Raw genomic sequence first — 7,917 nt, forward strand, 5'->3', positions numbered from 1 at the left:
GTTACTGTATTAAATGACTTGTAACTCAAAAGGTCTTGGATGAAATTTATTATTCTACACCAAATACATCAGTTTACAGTGATGTTTTGCTCAAGACAAAGCCTGAAGAAGTGATAAGATAATGGAAATCAGGAGAGGGAGAAAAAAAATTTAAATCTAGGTTATTTTATTATTGGTTTTTTTAGTCTAAATACCTGTGGATAATTTTGTTCCAATTCCACAGAAGCAATCCCTCTTCGCAAAAGAAATTTCAGATCCCACAGTTTCCAAAACAAGCCATGCACTTGGAAGGTTTTATCACAGAAACTATGCTCACTGTTGAGTAAAGAGAAATTCCCTCTTATTTCTTATCATTAATACAGGTCCTTAGCTGACTGGCTGGACTTTCCTAGTAGTGTGTTGATGGTGCTAGTCAAGAATATTCTGTGGTCTCCAGGTACGTGCCTGAACTGACATGTTTCTGAAATGGCTTCTTCAAACACTGTTCCATTGCTTTTTCAGTTTGGGAATTAAAATGGAAAGTGCATTCACTCCTTAATATAGAAAGAAAACTGGAGATTATATATTAAAATGTTTAAAGTGGTTAAATTAGCAATCAGCACAAAGTGAGTTTGGTCCATTTTTTAAAAGCAGCCCCCAATAACAGGCAAATTACAGGTCATCAGACTCAGATCCACTCTCCCTTCTCATTTTGATGAGATTTTGTGGCTCTTTCATTCATTTATGGTAATGCATCAAATTATGCTTTAAGAAAGTTAGAAATGAAGACAAGAGATGCTGCTTGTTTGAAAGTATTTTGCATAATGCAATGACTTTTAAGTTTGGGTAATGCCAAAGATTGATAATGCAGTCTAGCAGCAAATAAAATGCTGACATCCTCTGCAAGCTTTTCATCTGTAGATAAATATCTTTGCTGCCACTGATATATGCATCTTTGTCCAGCTTTGTCCAGCTGTGTGCTGTAGTACAGAGCCATCATTTTATTCTTTAGACAGCCAAAATTCTGAATTGTATAGGCCAGCAATTTGTTATACTTAGTGGCCTGATAGAGATTTCCTAATGTTATGTGGACATACCAGAGCAGAGAGATAATGTGATGATCAAAATCAACATGTATAGGGGTACTTACCATGCAGTATTTTCCTTTTTTTTCCTAGCCTGAAACTAGCTAATCCTTCAGACATGTATATTGGTAATAAAAGATTTGCTAATAAAATAATTGCTTTCATATCTGCAAATAGAAACCCTGCAAGGATTGTACTGCACCTGGGCAAATGAAGTTTTCTCCAAAACCAGTTGTTTAGAAAAAATCATTAATTAATTAACTTGTGCTTCCATGAACAAAGGGCATTTTAATTATTATTTTCCCTTGTCTTTTTTGATGTTTTGTTTACAGGCCTGTTTTTTTTTGTGATATGCATTCTTCTAACTGTATTTGGTAAGTAAATTACCATATCCTCTACCTGACAAGTCATCTATAATATACCATGCAGGGAAATGGTGGCTAAAGGAGTGGGAAAGAGTGTGTTTCTCTTATTTGCTGGGCCTGCTAGTCGTGAGGTGCCAGGACAAAAAGGGAGACTTCACTATTTCACTTCCCTGGCTCTTGCCTGCTCATGGGTATTTTGAAAGCACAGGCAGAACTGTCACTGAGCCAGTGCAAAATCTGTGGGGCACTAGGGCTGAACCCATCCATCCCATGTAAAACATGGCCCCAAATGCCTTGGGTCAGCCTTTCAGCAGGACAGGGAGCTAACAGCTCAGCAGGAGCAATGGTCCATAGCAGTCTCATGCTCTCCAGGTGTGGTCTGTGAGGCACAAATTCTGTCACTCCCCCCCGACCCCCCCAAAACAAGAGACACAGCTAAGTGGGTTGGGAGGCTGATGATCAGCGTCCATGGATTTTGGGTGACCAACATTCAAGCGCTGCTGATGAAGAAATGCTGCAGTATCCTGAGGTCAAGCGCGGACCTAGAATGAAGCTGGAATATGCTGAAGGTCTGGATGTGCCATGGTAGGAGGCCAAAGCACGTGTCAGTGTTTAAAAGCAAGCATTGCTCGTAGTAGCTCATAAATATTATACTTGTCATCTTTCCCCCTCCCGGTAGACCTAGATACTAGGCAGGTTTAACTCCATTTTAAATCTGCTATGTCTATGACTGAAATCATAATATTTATGCAGGGTAGTTTTTCAAGAAGCTTAGTGAATGTGAAAACAAGTTCCTGGGTTTTCCCCTTTCATGGAAGCAAGCTGAAGGTCAGATTTACAACATCTCAAGCTACATTCTGTGCTCATTTACACAGCTGTAATCTTGAGTTATGCCACTGAGGACAAGCAATTGCTCCAGACTTACAGGATATAACTGACAGCAGAATTTAGCTTGGGGTTGCCAAACTTGACAGAAAAGGAGCTGCAAGGGTGGAATTTGGTGCTCGTGAAGTAGCTTGTGTATATTCAAGGAATGCATGAGCCTAAAGATTTATTAGTAGTGTTTCAGAGCATTATTGAAATTAGACCTAATTATCTGTGTAATTTGCTGGAACCAGCATTTTAGCATTTTTGATCAAGTATATGCCATTAATTTAGAAAAGAGATGTACCAGGCTGCTCTCAAAAAGAAAAGAAAAAAAAATTAAAAAGAAATCCCATAATTTCTAAATAGTGTTTTTCAAAAATTTCAAAGGTTGTTGTTGCTGGAGTCCCTCTCCCCCCTTTGCATAACAGTCCATTTGCAGTCTAATTGTATGGAAAAAAGTTCACGTCATCCCTGAAGGTTATTCCAGCAAGAAGAGAATTATCTCCTTGTTCCCAGACTAGCTCTGCCATCCCTCTCCTTCTTGTCCTTGCTCCAGCCCCATTATGCCACTTGGAAATGGTGCTGGCTGTCTCTGGATGAAGGAGCAGAAGGCAGAGCTGTGAGCAACAACCAACCTGCTCCTTCACAATGAAGAAAGTGCAAGGCTCCTGTTCAGACCTGTACCCTGTTCTCTCTGTCCGGGCATGATCTACAGATGCTGCTTGGTTTGAAGATGTCATCTCCATGCCTAAGCCTCTGTTTCTGCTGCGGCTTCTTGCCAGCCTTCTGGTCTCCTGGTCACCTGAGATCCTGGCAAAGAGGAGTGTTCTTGTGATGAAAACAGCAGCCATGCAAAGGTGCAGTGCACCTTGCTTTTCTGCTGATTTCTTTTTGGAGAAGATCCCTTTGCTAGTCTCTTTGTCATGCATTTAATAGTAACAACGGTGCTTACCTCTTTCTGAAAGTGTGCTTTGAGGATACAACCATTGTTGCGTACGAATAGCTTGAAGCTTACATGAACACTAAAGTTGAAAGCAAGAGGAGAGACAACACAGCCAGGTTATTAGCCATCATGTTTTGCCAAACCTCTGCTTAAAGACGCCTTTGGTTTGGGACAGATGTTGTGTGGTGCTTTTTTTGTGGTCATCATTTCTCTAGTTCAGATTTTCACTTCCTTTTTTTTTTCCTTTTCTCTTTATACCTTCCTAACCCCTGCCTCCATGTAGGTCTCCAGCAGCATAAACGTGGTCAGCACGTCATTTTGGGAGGCAAGCAGTAAATATGAAGGATGGGGATGCTCTCATTGAAATGTTCCACACACTGGCGCAAACAGTGGAGAAGCATCAGCTCAGACTTTCCCAGTAAATGATTAACTTTTGTTTGCACAGAGGAGAGAGCCACAGTAAGAATGCAATTAATTACACTGGCAGCCCAGCCAGGCCAGCAGTCAGCAGTGCTCTCGCTTGCAGCTCCTGGCTCTGCAGGTCTGATTTGAGAGTAACTAATTAAACGCAGGTGCAGGCTAGCAGACTTGTGGAATTAATGCAGTGTCTTCTTTTCGGTGTTCCCAGGCATTTGTAGCTCACAAAAATAGAGCAGGCACTTGGTGCTACAAATAATAATAGAGTGCTGATGACGGAGGTAATTAATCCTTTATTACTGTGGCGTGATAGGCTGCTGCTAGGGCTGTCATTCAAGCACTTCTTATGCAAGAACATGTCTCAGAGGTGAAAGAATATGGAGTAGTAGAAAGAGGAGTGTTCTAATGGACTTGCTTGTGTTATGCGCACAGATAGATCTTCAGGGTTTTGGCAAGATTGTCAAAACTCAAGACCAGAAATTCACTGCACTATATTCTGGGTTCTACCTTTGACTCACCAGGGCACTTTTAGCAGGCAGCAGCTTAAAATAAAAATTCAGTCTCATTCAAATGGTACACAACCATGAAAGAGAAATGCAAGGCCAATGACTGTAGCTCACAGTGGCCTTTCTTTTTTATTATTCCTGTAGATCCTCAGCTGGCCATTGTCATTAACAGGCTACTGACTCCAGCGGGCCCCAGGTTTAACCCCAGTATTGCTCTTTATGATGGTGCAGGGGGTGATTGTCTTGCTTTAAGGGAGACTGGCTTTGAGTGGAGGTAATGCAGATTCCAAGGAGCTGCAAAAAGAGCAAATACTGTTTAGGGTTATTTATTTCCAATAACAAATGCTGTTCCCCTTACTAGTTCAAATCAAGCTGCAGGACTCAATATCTTTTTCAGCTAAAATTAAGGGTAAACTGTGAAAATGTTATCAACCTTCTCTCTTTGTTGTCTTTTACTAGTTTGTAATACCCCTTCTTCCCAGACACAGGAATTTTGGGATTTTATGAGATGTCAAGAAGGAAACAACCTTCTGTGGTAGTTGCCCCAAGGAGTGCCAAACATTAAGATACTTCAGCCTCAATGTAAGGGAAAACCCCAAAACACAATGTATGTGTTTAAAGACAAGGAGTGATTTCATGTTCTTGATACTTCATGATGAAAATGGTCCAACGCTATTAGGAATGTTTATAGTGGGAAAATAATGCCAAGTCTAATAAATGATCAGATAGGACAGACCATGTTTTATTCAGTGTGGGAACCAAACACTGCCATATTGTACAGATTTGCTGATCTGGAAGAATTGTTCTTGCCTTACAGAATGCAGCTCAAAAGCTGAGCACATGAATATGACAGTTTTCTTTTTTTAATGCAGAGAATTTTAAGACAGAAACATTGCTTGGAGAGTTTTCTAAGGGATTCTGATCAACTTCTGTAATTTCAGGAAATCAGCAATAATTTGTTATCCTTCCATATTTTCCAGTGGCTTTTGTTTTTCTTGCATCACAATTCTTATCCCATTAGAGACAAATAGTGTTCAAGTATTTGGATGAGAACTAGTATTCTGCCACAAATTTTAATGCTAACTCCACGGTAGGTAAACAGCTGAGAGCAGTTCTTAGAGCAAGGATAGTTTCTGATTCTTTTCTTCCTCTTTGCTAGATACTTGTGGCCCTGTGGGAAATTTACATGGTGGAGTGTTTGCCCTCACAGGGCACACAAAAGGTTTTTATAAACACTTTTCTATGACCATATGTATTTTTCAACAGCGTGAAACATTGCTGACCTTCTCCTGGCTGTGGGTCCTGATGGGAGAGAGCTGGGGAGGGTGAGGCCCTAAATTGCTGCTCAGCTCACAGAAGATTGTGTGTGTGTCTGCATAACCAACCATGGGTTGTGCCTGCAACAAGCATGATTTTTTGTTTTCTGAACTCCATGCTCTGAAATTTCCAGGAAGCTGCTCTTTGCTGCTGACAGTCGCTATAGGGGGTGATGGCAGCAGTGAGGTGGCTTTTGTTCATGTCTTCTTGTCTTCATTAATTTCCAGTGTGTCATTTGAGCTGAAAATATGTAGTTGGTCTTGATGTGTTCAAAAGCATGATGTTGGCTAGGTGGTTATTTATGTCCCAGTAAATATTTGATGAGGAGGTGTGTTATTTTTAGCCACAATCACAACATATTATTGAAATCTATAGGCCTGAAATAGGCATCTAACACATGATCGTTTGTTACCTTTACAGTTTCCTGAGAATTTTTTCCATTTTCCTTCACAATCTGAACTGAAAAGGGGGTGATTCACAGTGTTGGTGCAGATTGTTGCACACAAGCTGCAGAGTGGGGGCAAACACCAAGCCTCAAATCTCAGGACCCATGCTGATGGGGGATGCTGCAGCCGCTGGAGCAATAAACCCATGAGGGCTGTGCAAATATGTGAATGTACAAATGGATCTCAAAGCTGTGATTTTCATATTCCAGCAATCACTGCCGTAGGAGTGCATGACTGACAGCACAAAGGACTTAGATTTACTGTAGAGAGATGTAAATTGATAAGCCAGTAGACAGCCATCATTCTTCCTTTATTCTCTCTCTGTATCCCATGTCTTTCTCTGCTGGCATAATCAAAGCTGACACAGTGCATTCTATACCAAGTTATATTTTCGTAATTATAAGACAGTACATGAGATCTGAAGTTGTTATTCAGGAAATGGCACAAAGCTCACTGAAATACAGGTTTTCAGATTGATCCTCTGATAATATTGTTTTTCACATAGATTCTGGATACTCAGACTCTACATCTATGTCTTTAAGCTGTCTGGGTGCTTTAAGAAGGGGTAAGTACAGGAGGAAAAAAATAGAGGGAGCTTTTCCTTTTGTGCAGAGGGAAAAATACACAAAGCTGAGATACTGGCTTTCTTTCTCCTTATCAGCAGCCAAATCTGAAGCATTTTGCCACACTGTTTCTAAAAACGTTTGTAGGGAGCTGACTTGGGGGGAAGAGTTACAAGAATTCAAGAAACAAAAACAGAAAGATCACCCATAAAGACCTAGATGAGCAGTCAGCCTTCCCCTCAGCTGACTGACTGGTGCGGCACACCTCTCATGTCTTGAGGCCAAAGGGTCTTTTTCCACTGATTCATCTCATTAGGCTCAGCTGCCTCTGACTTGAATTGCAATGTTTTTAGATCTAAAAAGAACAGACCGTGAGATATAATGGAGTTGTTATAATACAGATGCATTTGGAAATCTCATTTTTCCTCAGGTCTGAAAAAGTGTGGTAAAATCCGAACGCTAATATTGCAGCCCTTTGACCTCAAATGTGTACAGCTGAAAATTCAGATCCCATCTGGACACAGGGAATGTGCGACTTGAAAGAAGGCAAATGAATGAAGCTTTCCATGCTCTGGAGCTCCAGCAGAGAGGTTCTGCAGATCACCTGGGAAAATCCCAGTGCTGTGAGTAATCTTCCATATAGTTTCATTTTTAAATTCTCTGGTATTTTAATTGATTTAATGAAAATAGCAAGGAGAAAGAAAAATGATATTTGGATTTTTACTTAAAACAAATTGAAACTAGTAGGAAAAATGGGATCATCTCTCTTGACAAAACAGAGATTATTACTTTTCATTGAAAAACTGTAGTCTTTTTCAATGTCAGACTTTTTTTTGCACTTCCAGAAATAAACTCAGAAGGCTATAGCTATACTTCATGGATGTTTATGTGCAGGCCTTGTCTGCTCATTGGGCTTCACACTCATAAGATCTCAAGTTTTGCTTTGCCTCACTGACCTACATGCACAATGACCATAAGGCAGAAAGCAAGGTCTTTCTCTCCTTTTCCTCTTTAATACAGGAAGTTTCTTAATCCCAGTAACTCCTCTGCTTAAATATAGTTAACAGGTAGTTTTAAACAGGCAGAATTTATTTTTTCTTTGAGCAATTAACTCAGCTGCCAGAATTGGGAACCTTTTTATGTTAAATTTCTTCTGCAGTTGATGGAAAAAGAAAGATGCTTCTGACAGGAGGTGCAGATCTTAGTTGTCCTTTGGAAGCACTTGGTCCTTGATGTGGATGGTACCTGATTCCAGCATCTGAATTTTAAATGCTTCCAATTAAGCAGGATGGGCCTAGAACTCTCCATGCTGCTGGGAGCTTGCTGGGGACATGTGAGGAAAAACATTGCTGGTCATGCACTCCTATCAAAAGGCAGTTCCTTGTCTTAGAGCAACTCAGGGAATTACAAAAGAGGAAGAAGTCCAAAT

At 40.5% G+C, this 7,917-nt stretch overlaps 1 long non-coding RNA gene across 1 annotated transcript; it reads left to right on the forward strand.

Annotated features, from left to right (window-relative positions):
• The first annotated feature begins 362 nt into the window (after window positions 1–362).
• On the forward strand, window positions 363–7,002 carry LOC115902825. Its single transcript, XR_004060639.1, has 3 exons — window positions 363–436; window positions 1,397–1,438; window positions 6,919–7,002. It is a non-coding gene; the product is annotated as an uncharacterized LOC115902825 (long non-coding RNA).
• The last annotated feature ends 915 nt before the right edge of the window (window positions 7,003–7,917 follow it).

This window comes from Camarhynchus parvulus, chromosome 3 (assembly GCF_901933205.1).
Source record: "Camarhynchus parvulus chromosome 3, STF_HiC, whole genome shotgun sequence".
Classification (NCBI taxonomy): domain Eukaryota; kingdom Metazoa; phylum Chordata; class Aves; order Passeriformes; family Thraupidae; genus Camarhynchus; species Camarhynchus parvulus.